This window comes from Ambystoma mexicanum, unplaced genomic scaffold, assembly GCF_040938575.1.
Source record: "Ambystoma mexicanum isolate Mex_15411 unplaced genomic scaffold, UKY_AmexF1_1 Mex_scaf20, whole genome shotgun sequence".
NCBI classification, from domain to species: domain Eukaryota; kingdom Metazoa; phylum Chordata; class Amphibia; order Caudata; family Ambystomatidae; genus Ambystoma; species Ambystoma mexicanum.
In genome coordinates, this window is record NW_027182434.1 from 2,762,026 (window position 1) to 2,778,274 (window position 16,249).

Below are 16,249 nucleotides of genomic sequence, written 5' to 3' on the forward strand. Positions count from 1 at the left end.
TGTCTGCGAAGTCCAAATTGTAACCCTGAATCAGTTCCTCTTCTGACCCTTTGTATCATGTTACATGACGAGTAATGATCACCTGTTAGCTTTATCCCTAATTATAACTCTCACTCTTTCCCTGCATCTAACCCTAGCTCTAATCCCATCATTAACCTCGGTCCGGGCACACGCGTGAACCCTTACTCTCATCTCAGCCTCTCCTGGTGATACATCACACCTGGGATCGTTTGCTCCCTGTGGGCTGTGGGAAATTTGCTACCAGCACGCCCTGGAAGTGGGGCTCATTCCGCTGCAACGGGAGGTCTCCCCAGGACGCGTCACAGCTCAACGCAAGAGCTCCTGGGTTTCGAAGGCTCTTGCAGCAAGCCTTCACAAAGCAGCAGGGAGCGCCGTTCCAGATGGGAAACTTGAGACTGGATGTCCAGAAAAGCAAGACGTCAGAAGCGAAACCTTTTTCCTGCAGGGTGTGGCATACCATCCGCTTGCTCATTGCGACAGAGGTGGCACTAATGAAGGAAGAGGTCAACGTTACGTTCTTCTTTAAAATGCAAGGCCAGGAAAAGTGGCAGCGGTGGGATTTGAACCCACGCCTCCGAAGAGACTGGAGCCTTAATCCAGCGCCTTAGACCGCTCGGCCACGCTACCTCCCTGCTAGTCGCCGAAAGCGGAACTTGACCCGTTGCCCGGCCCGCTTTAGTGCTTTGCCTTTTCTCCTTGGAAAGTCTGGAGACAGGCAGTGGAAGGGCAGGCAAACTGTCAGGTGCGCAGAGGAGGGGAGACCATGAGGCAAGGTGGGAGATGGGGGCAAGAAGTGAGAAAAAAACTAATCGCAAGCTAGGGCAGGATTCGGAAAGTGAAGCCGAAAAGGGGCTTAGCATGCAGCCCAGGGGTTTCTTTGACTGTCCTAAGCCCACAGGGACTTTGCCGTCCTCAGCTCATGAGACTTGAGATGGGTAGCTTGATTTGCTGAGGAAATGCGGGATGACAGATTCAACTCTGGAGTCAAACATAGCCCGGAACTATCGCCTTAAACTGAGTTTTAAGCCTGGTGCCGATAAAAAGAAAGAAATTAGCCTTAGATCGGGCAAGCCGTTTGACGGGGGAAAATGAGACCCCCTAGGCCAGCTAGGTGGTCGCTGGATGCTGTGCAGACATCAGCAGCTGTTCATTTCATGCCCTCACGTCTCCTCGTTAGTATAGTGGTCAGTATCCCCGCCTGTCACGCGGGAGACCGGGGTTCAATTCCCCGACGGGGAGGTTAAACCTTTTCTGGATTTTTTTTAGTTCTTGACAAATATTCTTGAAGATTAGGCTGAGTCAAGTAGGGAATGGGTGCCAAGAACTGACTCTTTAAGAAAAAAGCACCGGCAACGCTAGTCATCGTACAATATTTGTGCACAATTGCTTACATTAGGCGGCCGGTCCACTTTATTGAGTCCCCCTCAGCACCATTTAGTGCTCCTGTTGTCTGCGAAGTCCAAATTGTAACCCTGAATCAGTTCCTCTTCTGACCCTTTGTATCATGTTACATGACGAGTAATGATCACCTGTTAGCTTTATCCCTAATTATAACTCTCACTCTTTCCCTGCATCTAACCCTAGCTCTAATCCCATCATTAACCTCGGTCCGGGCACACGCGTGAACCCTTACTCTCATCTCAGCCTCTCCTGGTGATACATCACACCTGGGATCGTTTGCTCCCTGTGGGCTGTGGGAAATTTGCTACCAGCACGCCCTGGAAGTGGGGCTCATTCCGCTGCAACGGGAGGTCTCCCCAGGACGCGTCACAGCTCAACGCAAGAGCTCCTGGGTTTCGAAGGCTCTTGCAGCAAGCCTTCACAAAGCAGCAGGGAGCGCCGTTCCAGATGGGAAACTTGAGACTGGATGTCCAGAAAAGCAAGACGTCAGAAGCGAAACCTTTTTCCTGCAGGGTGTGGCATACCATCCGCTTGCTCATTGCGACAGAGGTGGCACTAATGAAGGAAGAGGTCAACGTTACGTTCTTCTTTAAAATGCAAGGCCAGGAAAGGTGGCAGCGGTGGGATTTGAACCCACGCCTCCGAAGAGACTGGAGCCTTAATCCAGCGCCTTAGACCGCTCGGCCACGCTACCTCCCTGCTAGTCGCCGAAAGCGGAACTTGACCCGTTGCCCGGCCCGCTTTAGTGCTTTGCCTTTTCTCCTTGGAAAGTCTGGAGACAGGCAGTGGAAGGGCAGGCAAACTGTCAGGTGCGCAGAGGAGGGGAGACCATGAGGCAAGGTGGGAGATGGGGGCAAGAAGTGAGAAAAAAACTAATCGCAAGCTAGGGCAGGATTCGGAAAGTGAAGCCGAAAAGGGGCTTAGCATGCAGCCCAGGGGTTTCTTTGACTGTCCTAAGCCCACAGGGACTTTGCCGTCCTCAGCTCATGAGACTTGAGATGGGTAGCTTGATTTGCTGAGGAAATGCGGGATGACAGATTCAACTCTGGAGTCAAACATAGCCCGGAACTATCGCCTTAAACTGAGTTTTAAGCCTGGTGCCGATAAAAAGAAAGAAATTAGCCTTAGATCGGGCAAGCCGTTTGACGGGGGAAAATGAGACCCCCTAGGCCAGCTAGGTGGTCGCTGGATGCTGTGCAGACATCAGCAGCTGTTCATTTCATGCCCTCACGTCTCCTCGTTAGTATAGTGGTCAGTATCCCCGCCTAATTCCCCGACGGGGAGGTTAAACCTTTTCTGGATTTTTTTTAGTTCTTGACAAATATTCTTGAAGATTAGGCTGAGTCAAGTAGGGAATGGGTGCCAAGAACTGACTCTTTAAGAAAAAAGCACCGGCAACGCTAGTCATCGTACAATATTTGTGCACAATTGCTTACATTAGGCGGCCGGTCCACTTTATTGAGTCCCCCTCAGCACCATTTAGTGCTCCTGTTGTCTGCGAAGTCCAAATTGTAACCCTGAATCAGTTCCTCTTCTGACCCTTTGTATCATGTTACATGACGAGTAATGATCACCTGTTAGCTTTATCCCTAATTATAACTCTCACTCTTTCCCTGCATCTAACCCTAGCTCTAATCCCATCATTAACCTCGGTCCGGGCACACGCGTGAACCCTTACTCTCATCTCAGCCTCTCCTGGTGATACATCACACCTGGGATCGTTTGCTCCCTGTGGGCTGTGGGAAATTTGCTACCAGCACGCCCTGGAAGTGGGGCTCATTCCGCTGCAACGGGAGGTCTTCCCAGGACGCGTCACAGCTCAACGCAAGAGCTCCTGGGTTTCGAAGGCTCTTGCAGCAAGCCTTCACAAAGCAGCAGGGAGCGCCGTTCCAGATGGGAAACTTGAGACTGGATGTCCAGAAAAGCAAGACGTCAGAAGCGAAACCTTTTTCCTGCAGGGTGTGGCATACCATCCGCTTGCTCATTGCGACAGAGGTGGCACTAATGAAGGAAGAGGTCAACGTTACGTTCTTCTTTAAAATGCAAGGCCAGGAAAAGTGGCAGCGGTGGGATTTGAACCCACGCCTCCGAAGAGACTGGAGCCTTAATCCAGCGCCTTAGACCGCTCGGCCACGCTACCTCCCTGCTAGTCGACGAAAGCGGAACTTGACCCGTTGCCCGGCCCGCTTTAGTGCTTTGCCTTTTCTCCTTGGAAAGTCTGGAGACAGGCAGTGGAAGGGCAGGCAAACTGTCAGGTGCGCAGAGGAGGGGAGACCATGAGGCAAGGTGGGAGATGGGGGCAAGAAGTGAGAAAAAAACTAATCGCAAGCTAGGGCAGGATTCGGAAAGTGAAGCCGAAAAGGGGCTTAGCATGCAGCCCAGGGGTTTCTTTGACTGTCCTAAGCCCACAGGGACTTTGCCGTCCTCAGCTCATGAGACTTGAGATGGGTAGCTTGATTTGCTGAGGAAATGCGGGATGACAGATTCAACTCTGGAGTCAAACATAGCCCGGAACTATCGCCTTAAACTGAGTTTTAAGCCTGGTGCCGATAAAAAGAAAGAAATTAGCCTTAGATCGGGCAAGCCGTTTGACGGGGGAAAATGAGACCCCCTAGGCCAGCTAGGTGGTCGCTGGATGCTGTGCAGACATCAGCAGCTGTTCATTTCATGCCCTCACGTCTCCTCGTTAGTATAGTGGTCAGTATCCCCGCCTGTCACGCGGGAGACCGGGGTTCAATTCGGGTTCAATTCCCCGACGGGGAGGTTAAACCTTTTCTGGATTTTTTTTAGTTCTTGACAAATATTCTTGAAGATTAGGCTGAGTCAAGTAGGGAATGGGTGCCAAGAACTGACTCTTTAAGAAAAAAGCACCAGCAACGCTAGTCATCGTACAATATTTGTGCACAATTGCTTACATTAGGCGGCCGGTCCACTTTATTGAGTCCCCCTCAGCACCATTTAGTGCTCCTGTTGTCTGCGAAGTCCAAATTGTAACCCTGAATCAGTTCCTCTTCTGACCCTTTGTATCATGTTACATGACGAGTAATGATCACCTGTTAGCTTTATCCCTAATTATAACTCTCACTCTTTCCCTGCATCTAACCCTAGCTCTAATCCCATCATTAACCTCGGTCCGGGCACACGCGTGAACCCTTACTCTCATCTCAGCCTCTCCTGGTGATACATCACACCTGGGATCGTTTGCTCCCTGTGGGCTGTGGGAAATTTGCTACCAGCACACCCTGGAAGTGGGGCTCATTCCGCTGCAACGGGAGGTCTTCCCAGGACGCGTCACAGCTCAACGCAAGAGCTCCTGGGTTTCGAAGGCTCTTGCAGCAAGCCTTCACAAAGCAGCAGGGAGCGCCGTTCCAGATGGGAAACTTGAGACTGGATGTCCAGAAAAGCAAGACGTCAGAAGCGAAACCTTTTTCCTGCAGGGTGTGGCATACCATCCGCTTGCTCATTGCGACAGAGGTGGCACTAATGAAGGAAGAGGTCAACGTTACGTTCTTCTTTAAAATGCAAGGCCAGGAAAAGTGGCAGCGGTGGGATTTGAACCCACGCCTCCGAAGAGACTGGAGCCTTAATCCAGCGCCTTAGACCGCTCGGCCACGCTACCTCCCTGCTAGTCGCCGAAAGCGGAACTTGACCCGTTGCCCGGCCCGCTTTAGTGCTTTGCCTTTTCTCCTTGGAAAGTCTGGAGACAGGCAGTGGAAGGGCAGGCAAACTGTCAGGTGCGCAGAGGAGGGGAGACCATGAGGCAAGGTGGGAGATGGGGGCAAGAAGTGAGAAAAAAACTAATCGCAAGCTAGGGCAGGATTCGGAAAGTGAAGCCGAAAAGGGGCTTAGCATGCAGCCCAGGGGTTTCTTTGACTGTCCTAAGCCCACAGGGACTTTGCCGTCCTCAGCTCATGAGACTTGAGATGGGTAGCTTGATTTGCTGAGGAAATGCGGGATGACAGATTCAACTCTGGAGTCAAACATAGCCCGGAACTATCGCCTTAAACTGAGTTTTAAGCCTGGTGCCGATAAAAAGAAAGAAATTAGCCTTAGATCGGGCAAGCCGTTTGACGGGGGAAAATGAGACCCCCTAGGCCAGCTAGGTGGTCGCTGGATGCTGTGCAGACATCAGCAGCTGTTCATTTCATGCCCTCACGTCTCCTCGTTAGTATAGTGGTCAGTATCCCCGCCTGTCACGCGGGAGACCGGGGTTCAATTCCCCGACGGGGAGGTTAAACCTTTTCTGGATTTTTTTTAGTTCTTGACAAATATTCTTGAAGATTAGGCTGAGTCAAGTAGGGAATGGGTGCCAAGAACTGACTCTTTAAGAAAAAAGCACCGGCAACGCTAGTCATCGTACAATATTTGTGCACAATTGCTTACATTAGGCGGCCGGTCCACTTTATTGAGTCCCCCTCAGCACCATTTAGTGCTCCTGTTGTCTGCGAAGTCCAAATTGTAACCCTGAATCAGTTCCTCTTCTGACCCTTTGTATCATGTTACATGACGAGTAATGATCACCTGTTAGCTTTATCCCTAATTATAACTCTCACTCTTTCCCTGCATCTAACCCTAGCTCTAATCCCATCATTAACCTCGGTCCGGGCACACGCGTGAACCCTTACTCTCATCTCAGCCTCTCCTGGTGATACATCACACCTGGGATCGTTTGCTCCCTGTGGGCTGTGGGAAATTTGCTACCAGCACGCCCTGGAAGTGGGGCTCATTCCGCTGCAACGGGAGGTCTTCCCAGGACGCGTCACAGCTCAACGCAAGAGCTCCTGGGTTTCGAAGGCTCTTGCAGCAAGCCTTCACAAAGCAGCAGGGAGCGCCGTTCCAGATGGGAAACTTGAGACTGGATGTCCAGAAAAGCAAGACGTCAGAAGCGAAACCTTTTTCCTGCAGGGTGTGGCATACCATCCTCTTGCTCATTGCGACAGAGGTGGCACTAATGAAGGAAGAGGTCAACGTTACGTTCTTCTTTAAAATGCAAGGCCAGGAAAAGTGGCAGCGGTGGGATTTGAACCCACGCCTCCGAAGAGACTGGAGCCTTAATCCAGCGCCTTAGACCGCTCGGCCACGCTACCTCCCTGCTAGTCGCCGAAAGCGGAACTTGACCCGTTGCCCGGCCCGCTTTAGTGCTTTGCCTTTTCTCCTTGGAAAGTCTGGAGACAGGCAGTGGAAGGGCAGGCAAACTGTCAGGTGCGCAGAGGAGGGGAGACCATGAGGCAAGGTGGGAGATGGGGGCAAGAAGTGAGAAAAAAACTAATCGCAAGCTAGGGCAGGATTCGGAAAGTGAAGCCGAAAAGGGGCTTAGCATGCAGCCCAGGGGTTTCTTTGACTGTCCTAAGCCCACAGGGACTTTGCCGTCCTCAGCTCATGAGACTTGAGATGGGTAGCTTGATTTGCTGAGGAAATGCGGGATGACAGATTCAACTCTGGAGTCAAACATAGCCCGGAACTATCGCCTTAAACTGAGTTTTAAGCCTGGTGCCGATAAAAAGAAAGAAATTAGCCTTAGATCGGGCAAGCCGTTTGACGGGGGAAAATGAGACCCCCTAGGCCAGCTAGGTGGTCGCTGGATGCTGTGCAGACATCAGCAGCTGTTCATTTCATGCCCTCACGTCTCCTCGTTAGTATAGTGGTCAGTATCCCCGCCTGTCACGCGGGAGACCGGGGTTCAATTCCCCGACGGGGAGGTTAAACCTTTTCTGGATTTTTTTTAGTTCTTGACAAATATTCTTGAAGATTAGGCTGAGTCAAGTAGGGAATGGGTGCCAAGAACTGACTCTTTAAGAAAAAAGCACCGGCAACGCTAGTCATCGTACAATATTTGTGCACAATTGCTTACATTAGGCGGCCGGTCCACTTTATTGAGTCCCCCTCAGCACCATTTAGTGCTCCTGTTGTCTGCGAAGTCCAAATTGTAACCCTGAATCAGTTCCTCTTCTGACCCTTTGTATCATGTTACATGACGAGTAATGATCACCTGTTAGCTTTATCCCTAATTATAACTCTCACTCTTTCCCTGCATCTAACCCTAGCTCTAATCCCATCATTAACCTCGGTCCGGGCACACGCGTGAACCCTTACTCTCATCTCAGCCTCTCCTGGTGATACATCACACCTGGGATCGTTTGCTCCCTGTGGGCTGTGGGAAATTTGCTACCAGCACGCCCTGGAAGTGGGGCTCATTCCGCTGCAACGGGAGGTCTTCCCAGGACGCGTCACAGCTCAACGCAAGAGCTCCTGGGTTTCGAAGGCTCTTGCAGCAAGCCTTCACAAAGCAGCAGGGAGCGCCGTTCCAGATGGGAAACTTGAGACTGGATGTCCAGAAAAGCAAGACGTCAGAAGCGAAACCTTTTTCCTGCAGGGTGTGGCATACCATCCTCTTGCTCATTGCGACAGAGGTGGCACTAATGAAGGAAGAGGTCAACGTTACGTTCTTCTTTAAAATGCAAGGCCAGGAAAAGTGGCAGCGGTGGGATTTGAACCCACGCCTCCGAAGAGACTGGAGCCTTAATCCAGCGCCTTAGACCGCTCGGCCACGCTACCTCCCTGCTAGTCGCCGAAAGCGGAACTTGACCCGTTGCCCGGCCCGCTTTAGTGCTTTGCCTTTTCTCCTTGGAAAGTCTGGAGACAGGCAGTGGAAGGGCAGGCAAACTGTCAGGTGCGCAGAGGAGGGGAGACCATGAGGCAAGGTGGGAGATGGGGGCAAGAAGTGAGAAAAAAACTAATCGCAAGCTAGGGCAGGATTCGGAAAGTGAAGCCGAAAAGGGGCTTAGCATGCAGCCCAGGGGTTTCTTTGACTGTCCTAAGCCCACAGGGACTTTGCCGTCCTCAGCTCATGAGACTTGAGATGGGTAGCTTGATTTGCTGAGGAAATGCGGGATGACAGATTCAACTCTGGAGTCAAACATAGCCCGGAACTATCGCCTTAAACTGAGTTTTAAGCCTGGTGCCGATAAAAAGAAAGAAATTAGCCTTAGATCGGGCAAGCCGTTTGACGGGGGAAAATGAGACCCCCTAGGCCAGCTAGGTGGTCGCTGGATGCTGTGCAGACATCAGCAGCTGTTCATTTCATGCCCTCACGTCTCCTCGTTAGTATAGTGGTCAGTATCCCCGCCTGTCACGCGGGAGACCGGGGTTCAATTCCCCGACGGGGAGGTTAAACCTTTTCTGGATTTTTTTTAGTTCTTGACAAATATTCTTGAAGATTAGGCTGAGTCAAGTAGGGAATGGGTGCCAAGAACTGACTCTTTAAGAAAAAAGCACCGGCAACGCTAGTCATCGTACAATATTTGTGCACAATTGCTTACATTAGGCGGCCGGTCCACTTTATTGAGTCCCCCTCAGCACCATTTAGTGCTCCTGTTGTCTGCGAAGTCCAAATTGTAACCCTGAATCAGTTCCTCTTCTGACCCTTTGTATCATGTTACATGACGAGTAATGATCACCTGTTAGCTTTATCCCTAATTATAACTCTCACTCTTTCCCTGCATCTAACCCTAGCTCTAATCCCATCATTAACCTCGGTCCGGGCACACGCGTGAACCCTTACTCTCATCTCAGCCTCTCCTGGTGATACATCACACCTGGGATCGTTTGCTCCCTGTGGGCTGTGGGAAATTTGCTACCAGCACGCCCTGGAAGTGGGGCTCATTCCGCTGCAACGGGAGGTCTTCCCAGGACGCGTCACAGCTCAACGCAAGAGCTCCTGGGTTTCGAAGGCTCTTGCAGCAAGCCTTCACAAAGCAGCAGGGAGCGCCGTTCCAGATGGGAAACTTGAGACTGGATGTCCAGAAAAGCAAGACGTCAGAAGCGAAACCTTTTTCCTGCAGGGTGTGGCATACCATCCGCTTGCTCATTGCGACAGAGGTGGCACTAATGAAGGAAGAGGTCAACGTTACGTTCTTCTTTAAAATGCAAGGCCAGGAAAAGTGGCAGCGGTGGGATTTGAACCCACGCCTCCGAAGAGACTGGAGCCTTAATCCAGCGCCTTAGACCGCTCGGCCACGCTACCTCCCTGCTAGTCGCCGAAAGCGGAACTTGACCCGTTGCCCGGCCCGCTTTAGTGCTTTGCCTTTTCTCCTTGGAAAGTCTGGAGACAGGCAGTGGAAGGGCAGGCAAACTGTCAGGTGCGCAGAGGAGGGGAGACCATGAGGCAAGGTGGGAGATGGGGGCAAGAAGTGAGAAAAAAACTAATCGCAAGCTAGGGCAGGATTCGGAAAGTGAAGCCGAAAAGGGGCTTAGCATGCAGCCCAGGGGTTTCTTTGACTGTCCTAAGCCCACAGGGACTTTGCCGTCCTCAGCTCATGAGACTTGAGATGGGTAGCTTGATTTGCTGAGGAAATGCGGGATGACAGATTCAACTCTGGAGTCAAACATAGCCCGGAACTATCGCCTTAAACTGAGTTTTAAGCCTGGTGCCGATAAAAAGAAAGAAATTAGCCTTAGATCGGGCAAGCCGTTTGACGGGGGAAAATGAGACCCCCTAGGCCAGCTAGGTGGTCGCTGGATGCTGTGCAGACATCAGCAGCTGTTCATTTCATGCCCTCACGTCTCCTCGTTAGTATAGTGGTCAGTATCCCCGCCTGTCACGCGGGAGACCGGGGTTCAATTCCCCGACGGGGAGGTTAAACCTTTTCTGGATTTTTTTTAGTTCTTGACAAATATTCTTGAAGATTAGGCTGAGTCAAGTAGGGAATGGGTGCCAAGAACTGACTCTTTAAGAAAAAAGCACCGGCAACGCTAGTCATCGTACAATATTTGTGCACAATTGCTTACATTAGGCGGCCGGTCCACTTTATTGAGTCCCCCTCAGCACCATTTAGTGCTCCTGTTGTCTGCGAAGTCCAAATTGTAACCCTGAATCAGTTCCTCTTCTGACCCTTTGTATCATGTTACATGACGAGTAATGATCACCTGTTAGCTTTATCCCTAATTATAACTCTCACTCTTTCCCTGCATCTAACCCTAGCTCTAATCCCATCATTAACCTCGGTCCGGGCACACGCGTGAACCCTTACTCTCATCTCAGCCTCTCCTGGTGATACATCACACCTGGGATCGTTTGCTCCCTGTGGGCTGTGGGAAATTTGCTACCAGCACGCCCTGGAAGTGGGGCTCATTCCGCTGCAACGGGAGGTCTCCCCAGGACGCGTCACAGCTCAACGCAAGAGCTCCTGGGTTTCGAAGGCTCTTGCAGCAAGCCTTCACAAAGCAGCAGGGAGCGCCGTTCCAGATGGGAAACTTGAGACTGGATGTCCAGAAAAGCAAGACGTCAGAAGCGAAACCTTTTTCCTGCAGGGTGTGGCATACCATCCGCTTGCTCATTGCGACAGAGGTGGCACTAATGAAGGAAGAGGTCAACGTTACGTTCTTCTTTAAAATGCAAGGCCAGGAAAAGTGGCAGCGGTGGGATTTGAACCCACGCCTCCGAAGAGACTGGAGCCTTAATCCAGCGCCTTAGACCGCTCGGCCACGCTACCTCCCTGCTAGTCGCCGAAAGCGGAACTTGACCCGTTGCCCGGCCCGCTTTAGTGCTTTGCCTTTTCTCCTTGGAAAGTCTGGAGACAGGCAGTGGAAGGGCAGGCAAACTGTCAGGTGCGCAGAGGAGGGGAGACCATGAGGCAAGGTGGGAGATGGGGGCAAGAAGTGAGAAAAAAACTAATCGCAAGCTAGGGCAGGATTCGGAAAGTGAAGCCGAAAAGGGGCTTAGCATGCAGCCCAGGGGTTTCTTTGACTGTCCTAAGCCCACAGGGACTTTGCCGTCCTCAGCTCATGAGACTTGAGATGGGTAGCTTGATTTGCTGAGGAAATGCGGGATGACAGATTCAACTCTGGAGTCAAACATAGCCCGGAACTATCGCCTTAAACTGAGTTTTAAGCCTGGTGCCGATAAAAAGAAAGAAATTAGCCTTAGATCGGGCAAGCCGTTTGACGGGGGAAAATGAGACCCCCTAGGCCAGCTAGGTGGTCGCTGGATGCTGTGCAGACATCAGCAGCTGTTCATTTCATGCCCTCACGTCTCCTCGTTAGTATAGTGGTCAGTATCCCCGCCTGTCACGCGGGAGACCGGGGTTCAATTCCCCGACGGGGAGGTTAAACCTTTTCTGGATTTTTTTTAGTTCTTGACAAATATTCTTGAAGATTAGGCTGAGTCAAGTAGGGAATGGGTGCCAAGAACTGACTCTTTAAGAAAAAAGCACCGGCAACGCTAGTCATCGTACAATATTTGTGCACAATTGCTTACATTAGGCGGCCGGTCCACTTTATTGAGTCCCCCTCAGCACCATTTAGTGCTCCTGTTGTCTGCGAAGTCCAAATTGTAACCCTGAATCAGTTCCTCTTCTGACCCTTTGTATCATGTTACATGACGAGTAATGATCACCTGTTAGCTTTATCCCTAATTATAACTCTCACTCTTTCCCTGCATCTAACCCTAGCTCTAATCCCATCATTAACCTCGGTCCGGGCACACGCGTGAACCCTTACTCTCATCTCAGCCTCTCCTGGTGATACATCACACCTGGGATCGTTTGCTCCCTGTGGGCTGTGGGAAATTTGCTACCAGCACGCCCTGGAAGTGGGGCTCATTCCGCTGCAACGGGAGGTCTTCCCAGGACGCGTCACAGCTCAACGCAAGAGCTCCTGGGTTTCGAAGGCTCTTGCAGCAAGCCTTCACAAAGCAGCAGGGAGCGCCGTTCCAGATGGGAAACTTGAGACTGGATGTCCAGAAAAGCAAGACGTCAGAAGCGAAACCTTTTTCCTGCAGGGTGTGGCATACCATCCGCTTGCTCATTGCGACAGAGGTGGCACTAATGAAGGAAGAGGTCAACGTTACGTTCTTCTTTAAAATGCAAGGCCAGGAAAAGTGGCAGCGGTGGGATTTGAACCCACGCCTCCGAAGAGACTGGAGCCTTAATCCAGCGCCTTAGACCGCTCGGCCACGCTACCTCCCTGCTAGTCGCCGAAAGCGGAACTTGACCCGTTGCCCGGCCCGCTTTAGTGCTTTGCCTTTTCTCCTTGGAAAGTCTGGAGACAGGCAGTGGAAGGGCAGGCAAACTGTCAGGTGCGCAGAGGAGGGGAGACCATGAGGCAAGGTGGGAGATGGGGGCAAGAAGTGAGAAAAAAACTAATCGCAAGCTAGGGCAGGATTCGGAAAGTGAAGCCGAAAAGGGGCTTAGCATGCAGCCCAGGGGTTTCTTTGACTGTCCTAAGCCCACAGGGACTTTGCCGTCCTCAGCTCATGAGACTTGAGATGGGTAGCTTGATTTGCTGAGGAAATGCGGGATGACAGATTCAACTCTGGAGTCAAACATAGCCCGGAACTATCGCCTTAAACTGAGTTTTAAGCCTGGTGCCGATAAAAAGAAAGAAATTAGCCTTAGATCGGGCAAGCCGTTTGACGGGGGAAAATGAGACCCCCTAGGCCAGCTAGGTGGTCGCTGGATGCTGTGCAGACATCAGCAGCTGTTCATTTCATGCCCTCACGTCTCCTCGTTAGTATAGTGGTCAGTATCCCCGCCTGTCACGCGGGAGACCGGGGTTCAATTCCCCGACGGGGAGGTTAAACCTTTTCTGGATTTTTTTTAGTTCTTGACAAATATTCTTGAAGATTAGGCTGAGTCAAGTAGGGAATGGGTGCCAAGAACTGACTCTTTAAGAAAAAAGCACCGGCAACGCTAGTCATCGTACAATATTTGTGCACAATTGCTTACATTAGGCGGCCGGTCCACTTTATTGAGTCCCCCTCAGCACCATTTAGTGCTCCTGTTGTCTGCGAAGTCCAAATTGTAACCCTGAATCAGTTCCTCTTCTGACCCTTTGTATCATGTTACATGACGAGTAATGATCACCTGTTAGCTTTATCCCTAATTATAACTCTCACTCTTTCCCTGCATCTAACCCTAGCTCTAATCCCATCATTAACCTCGGTCCGGGCACACGCGTGAACCCTTACTCTCATCTCAGCCTCTCCTGGTGATACATCACACCTGGGATCGTTTGCTCCCTGTGGGCTGTGGGAAATTTGCTACCAGCACGCCCTGGAAGTGGGGCTCATTCCGCTGCAACGGGAGGTCTTCCCAGGACGCGTCACAGCTCAACGCAAGAGCTCCTGGGTTTCGAAGGCTCTTGCAGCAAGCCTTCACAAAGCAGCAGGGAGCGCCGTTCCAGATGGGAAACTTGAGACTGGATGTCCAGAAAAGCAAGACGTCAGAAGCGAAACCTTTTTCCTGCAGGGTGTGGCATACCATCCGCTTGCTCATTGCGACAGAGGTGGCACTAATGAAGGAAGAGGTCAACGTTACGTTCTTCTTTAAAATGCAAGGCCAGGAAAAGTGGCAGCGGTGGGATTTGAACCCACGCCTCCGAAGAGACTGGAGCCTTAATCCAGCGCCTTAGACCGCTCGGCCACGCTACCTCCCTGCTAGTCGCCGAAAGCGGAACTTGACCCGTTGCCCGGCCCGCTTTAGTGCTTTGCCTTTTCTCCTTGGAAAGTCTGGAGACAGGCAGTGGAAGGGCAGGCAAACTGTCAGGTGCGCAGAGGAGGGGAGACCATGAGGCAAGGTGGGAGATGGGGGCAAGAAGTGAGAAAAAAACTAATCGCAAGCTAGGGCAGGATTCGGAAAGTGAAGCCGAAAAGGGGCTTAGCATGCAGCCCAGGGGTTTCTTTGACTGTCCTAAGCCCACAGGGACTTTGCCGTCCTCAGCTCATGAGACTTGAGATGGGTAGCTTGATTTGCTGAGGAAATGCGGGATGACAGATTCAACTCTGGAGTCAAACATAGCCCGGAACTATCGCCTTAAACTGAGTTTTAAGCCTGGTGCCGATAAAAAGAAAGAAATTAGCCTTAGATCGGGCAAGCCGTTTGACGGGGGAAAATGAGACCCCCTAGGCCAGCTAGGTGGTCGCTGGATGCTGTGCAGACATCAGCAGCTGTTCATTTCATGCCCTCACGTCTCCTCGTTAGTATAGTGGTCAGTATCCCCGCCTGTCACGCGGGAGACCGGGGTTCAATTCCCCGACGGGGAGGTTAAACCTTTTCTGGATTTTTTTTAGTTCTTGACAAATATTCTTGAAGATTAGGCTGAGTCAAGTAGGGAATGGGTGCCAAGAACTGACTCTTTAAGAAAAAAGCACCGGCAACGCTAGTCATCGTACAATATTTGTGCACAATTGCTTACATTAGGCGGCCGGTCCACTTTATTGAGTCCCCCTCAGCACCATTTAGTGCTCCTGTTGTCTGCGAAGTCCAAATTGTAACCCTGAATCAGTTCCTCTTCTGACCCTTTGTATCATGTTACATGACGAGTAATGATCACCTGTTAGCTTTATCCCTAATTATAACTCTCACTCTTTCCCTGCATCTAACCCTAGCTCTAATCCCATCATTAACCTCGGTCCGGGCACACGCGTGAACCCTTACTCTCATCTCAGCCTCTCCTGGTGATACATCACACCTGGGATCGTTTGCTCCCTGTGGGCTGTGGGAAATTTGCTACCAGCACGCCCTGGAAGTGGGGCTCATTCCGCTGCAACGGGAGGTCTTCCCAGGACGCGTCACAGCTCAACGCAAGAGCTCCTGGGTTTCGAAGGCTCTTGCAGCAAGCCTTCACAAAGCAGCAGGGAGCGCCGTTCCAGATGGGAAACTTGAGACTGGATGTCCAGAAAAGCAAGACGTCAGAAGCGAAACCTTTTTCCTGCAGGGTGTGGCATACCATCCGCTTGCTCATTGCGACAGAGGTGGCACTAATGAAGGAAGAGGTCAACGTTACGTTCTTCTTTAAAATGCAAGGCCAGGAAAGGTGGCAGCGGTGGGATTTGAACCCACGCCTCCGAAGAGACTGGAGCCTTAATCCAGCGCCTTAGACCGCTCGGCCACGCTACCTCCCTGCTAGTCGCCGAAAGCGGAACTTGACCCGTTGCCCGGCCCGCTTTAGTGCTTTGCCTTTTCTCCTTGGAAAGTCTGGAGACAGGCAGTGGAAGGGCAGGCAAACTGTCAGGTGCGCAGAGGAGGGGAGACCATGAGGCAAGGTGGGAGATGGGGGCAAGAAGTGAGAAAAAAACTAATCGCAAGCTAGGGCAGGATTCGGAAAGTGAAGCCGAAAAGGGGCTTAGCATGCAGCCCAGGGGTTTCTTTGACTGTCCTAAGCCCACAGGGACTTTGCCGTCCTCAGCTCATGAGACTTGAGATGGGTAGCTTGATTTGCTGAGGAAATGCGGGATGACAGATTCAACTCTGGAGTCAAACATAGCCCGGAACTATCGCCTTAAACTGAGTTTTAAGCCTGGTGCCGATAAAAAGAAAGAAATTAGCCTTAGATCGGGCAAGCCGTTTGACGGGGGAAAATGAGACCCCCTAGGCCAGCTAGGTGGTCGCTGGATGCTGTGCAGACATCAGCAGCTGTTCATTTCATGCCCTCACGTCTCCTCGTTAGTATAGTGGTCAGTATCCCCGCCTGTCACGCGGGAGACCGGGGTTCAATTCCCCGACGGGGAGGTTAAACCTTTTCTGGATTTTTTTTAGTTCTTGACAAATATTCTTGAAGATTAGGCTGAGTCAAGTAGGGAATGGGTGCCAAGAACTGACTCTTTAAGAAAAAAGCACCGGCAACGCTAGTCATCGTACAATATTTGTGCACAATTGCTTACATTAGGCGGCCGGTCCACTTTATTGAGTCCCCCTCAGCACCATTTAGTGCTCCTGTTGTCTGCGAAGTCCAAATTGTAACCCTGAATCAGTTCCTCTTCTGACCCTTTGTATCATGTTACATGACGAGTAATGATCACCTGTTAGCTTTATCCCTAATTATAACTCTC

The 16,249-nt window shown here is 51.3% G+C and overlaps 20 non-coding genes across 20 annotated transcripts; 9 read left to right on the forward strand and 11 right to left on the reverse strand.

Moving 5' to 3' along the window:
- Nucleotides 1–566: 566 nt before the first annotated feature.
- TRNAL-AAG (transfer RNA leucine (anticodon AAG)) lies at nucleotides 567–648 on the reverse strand. The gene has a single exon. It is a non-coding gene; the product is annotated as a tRNA-Leu (tRNA).
- Nucleotides 649–1,188: 540 nt separating this feature from the next.
- TRNAD-GUC (transfer RNA aspartic acid (anticodon GUC)) lies at nucleotides 1,189–1,260 on the forward strand. The gene has a single exon. It is a non-coding gene; the product is annotated as a tRNA-Asp (tRNA).
- A 774-nt stretch (nucleotides 1,261–2,034) lies between these two features.
- Nucleotides 2,035–2,116, reverse strand: TRNAL-AAG (transfer RNA leucine (anticodon AAG)). The gene has a single exon. It is a non-coding gene; the product is annotated as a tRNA-Leu (tRNA).
- A 1,364-nt stretch (nucleotides 2,117–3,480) lies between these two features.
- Nucleotides 3,481–3,562, reverse strand: TRNAL-AAG (transfer RNA leucine (anticodon AAG)). Its single transcript has one exon. It is a non-coding gene; the product is annotated as a tRNA-Leu (tRNA).
- A 1,397-nt stretch (nucleotides 3,563–4,959) lies between these two features.
- TRNAL-AAG (transfer RNA leucine (anticodon AAG)) lies at nucleotides 4,960–5,041 on the reverse strand. The gene has a single exon. It is a non-coding gene; the product is annotated as a tRNA-Leu (tRNA).
- Nucleotides 5,042–5,581: 540 nt separating this feature from the next.
- Nucleotides 5,582–5,653, forward strand: TRNAD-GUC (transfer RNA aspartic acid (anticodon GUC)). Its single transcript has one exon. It is a non-coding gene; the product is annotated as a tRNA-Asp (tRNA).
- Nucleotides 5,654–6,427: 774 nt separating this feature from the next.
- On the reverse strand, nucleotides 6,428–6,509 carry TRNAL-AAG (transfer RNA leucine (anticodon AAG)). Its single transcript has one exon. It is a non-coding gene; the product is annotated as a tRNA-Leu (tRNA).
- A 540-nt stretch (nucleotides 6,510–7,049) lies between these two features.
- On the forward strand, nucleotides 7,050–7,121 carry TRNAD-GUC (transfer RNA aspartic acid (anticodon GUC)). Its single transcript has one exon. It is a non-coding gene; the product is annotated as a tRNA-Asp (tRNA).
- Nucleotides 7,122–7,895: 774 nt separating this feature from the next.
- TRNAL-AAG (transfer RNA leucine (anticodon AAG)) lies at nucleotides 7,896–7,977 on the reverse strand. The gene has a single exon. It is a non-coding gene; the product is annotated as a tRNA-Leu (tRNA).
- A 540-nt stretch (nucleotides 7,978–8,517) lies between these two features.
- TRNAD-GUC (transfer RNA aspartic acid (anticodon GUC)) lies at nucleotides 8,518–8,589 on the forward strand. The gene has a single exon. It is a non-coding gene; the product is annotated as a tRNA-Asp (tRNA).
- Nucleotides 8,590–9,363: 774 nt separating this feature from the next.
- On the reverse strand, nucleotides 9,364–9,445 carry TRNAL-AAG (transfer RNA leucine (anticodon AAG)). Its single transcript has one exon. It is a non-coding gene; the product is annotated as a tRNA-Leu (tRNA).
- Nucleotides 9,446–9,985: 540 nt separating this feature from the next.
- On the forward strand, nucleotides 9,986–10,057 carry TRNAD-GUC (transfer RNA aspartic acid (anticodon GUC)). The gene has a single exon. It is a non-coding gene; the product is annotated as a tRNA-Asp (tRNA).
- Nucleotides 10,058–10,831: 774 nt separating this feature from the next.
- TRNAL-AAG (transfer RNA leucine (anticodon AAG)) lies at nucleotides 10,832–10,913 on the reverse strand. Its single transcript has one exon. It is a non-coding gene; the product is annotated as a tRNA-Leu (tRNA).
- A 540-nt stretch (nucleotides 10,914–11,453) lies between these two features.
- On the forward strand, nucleotides 11,454–11,525 carry TRNAD-GUC (transfer RNA aspartic acid (anticodon GUC)). The gene has a single exon. It is a non-coding gene; the product is annotated as a tRNA-Asp (tRNA).
- A 774-nt stretch (nucleotides 11,526–12,299) lies between these two features.
- TRNAL-AAG (transfer RNA leucine (anticodon AAG)) lies at nucleotides 12,300–12,381 on the reverse strand. The gene has a single exon. It is a non-coding gene; the product is annotated as a tRNA-Leu (tRNA).
- Nucleotides 12,382–12,921: 540 nt separating this feature from the next.
- On the forward strand, nucleotides 12,922–12,993 carry TRNAD-GUC (transfer RNA aspartic acid (anticodon GUC)). The gene has a single exon. It is a non-coding gene; the product is annotated as a tRNA-Asp (tRNA).
- A 774-nt stretch (nucleotides 12,994–13,767) lies between these two features.
- On the reverse strand, nucleotides 13,768–13,849 carry TRNAL-AAG (transfer RNA leucine (anticodon AAG)). Its single transcript has one exon. It is a non-coding gene; the product is annotated as a tRNA-Leu (tRNA).
- Nucleotides 13,850–14,389: 540 nt separating this feature from the next.
- Nucleotides 14,390–14,461, forward strand: TRNAD-GUC (transfer RNA aspartic acid (anticodon GUC)). The gene has a single exon. It is a non-coding gene; the product is annotated as a tRNA-Asp (tRNA).
- Nucleotides 14,462–15,235: 774 nt separating this feature from the next.
- Nucleotides 15,236–15,317, reverse strand: TRNAL-AAG (transfer RNA leucine (anticodon AAG)). Its single transcript has one exon. It is a non-coding gene; the product is annotated as a tRNA-Leu (tRNA).
- Nucleotides 15,318–15,857: 540 nt separating this feature from the next.
- On the forward strand, nucleotides 15,858–15,929 carry TRNAD-GUC (transfer RNA aspartic acid (anticodon GUC)). The gene has a single exon. It is a non-coding gene; the product is annotated as a tRNA-Asp (tRNA).
- The last annotated feature ends 320 nt before the right edge of the window (nucleotides 15,930–16,249 follow it).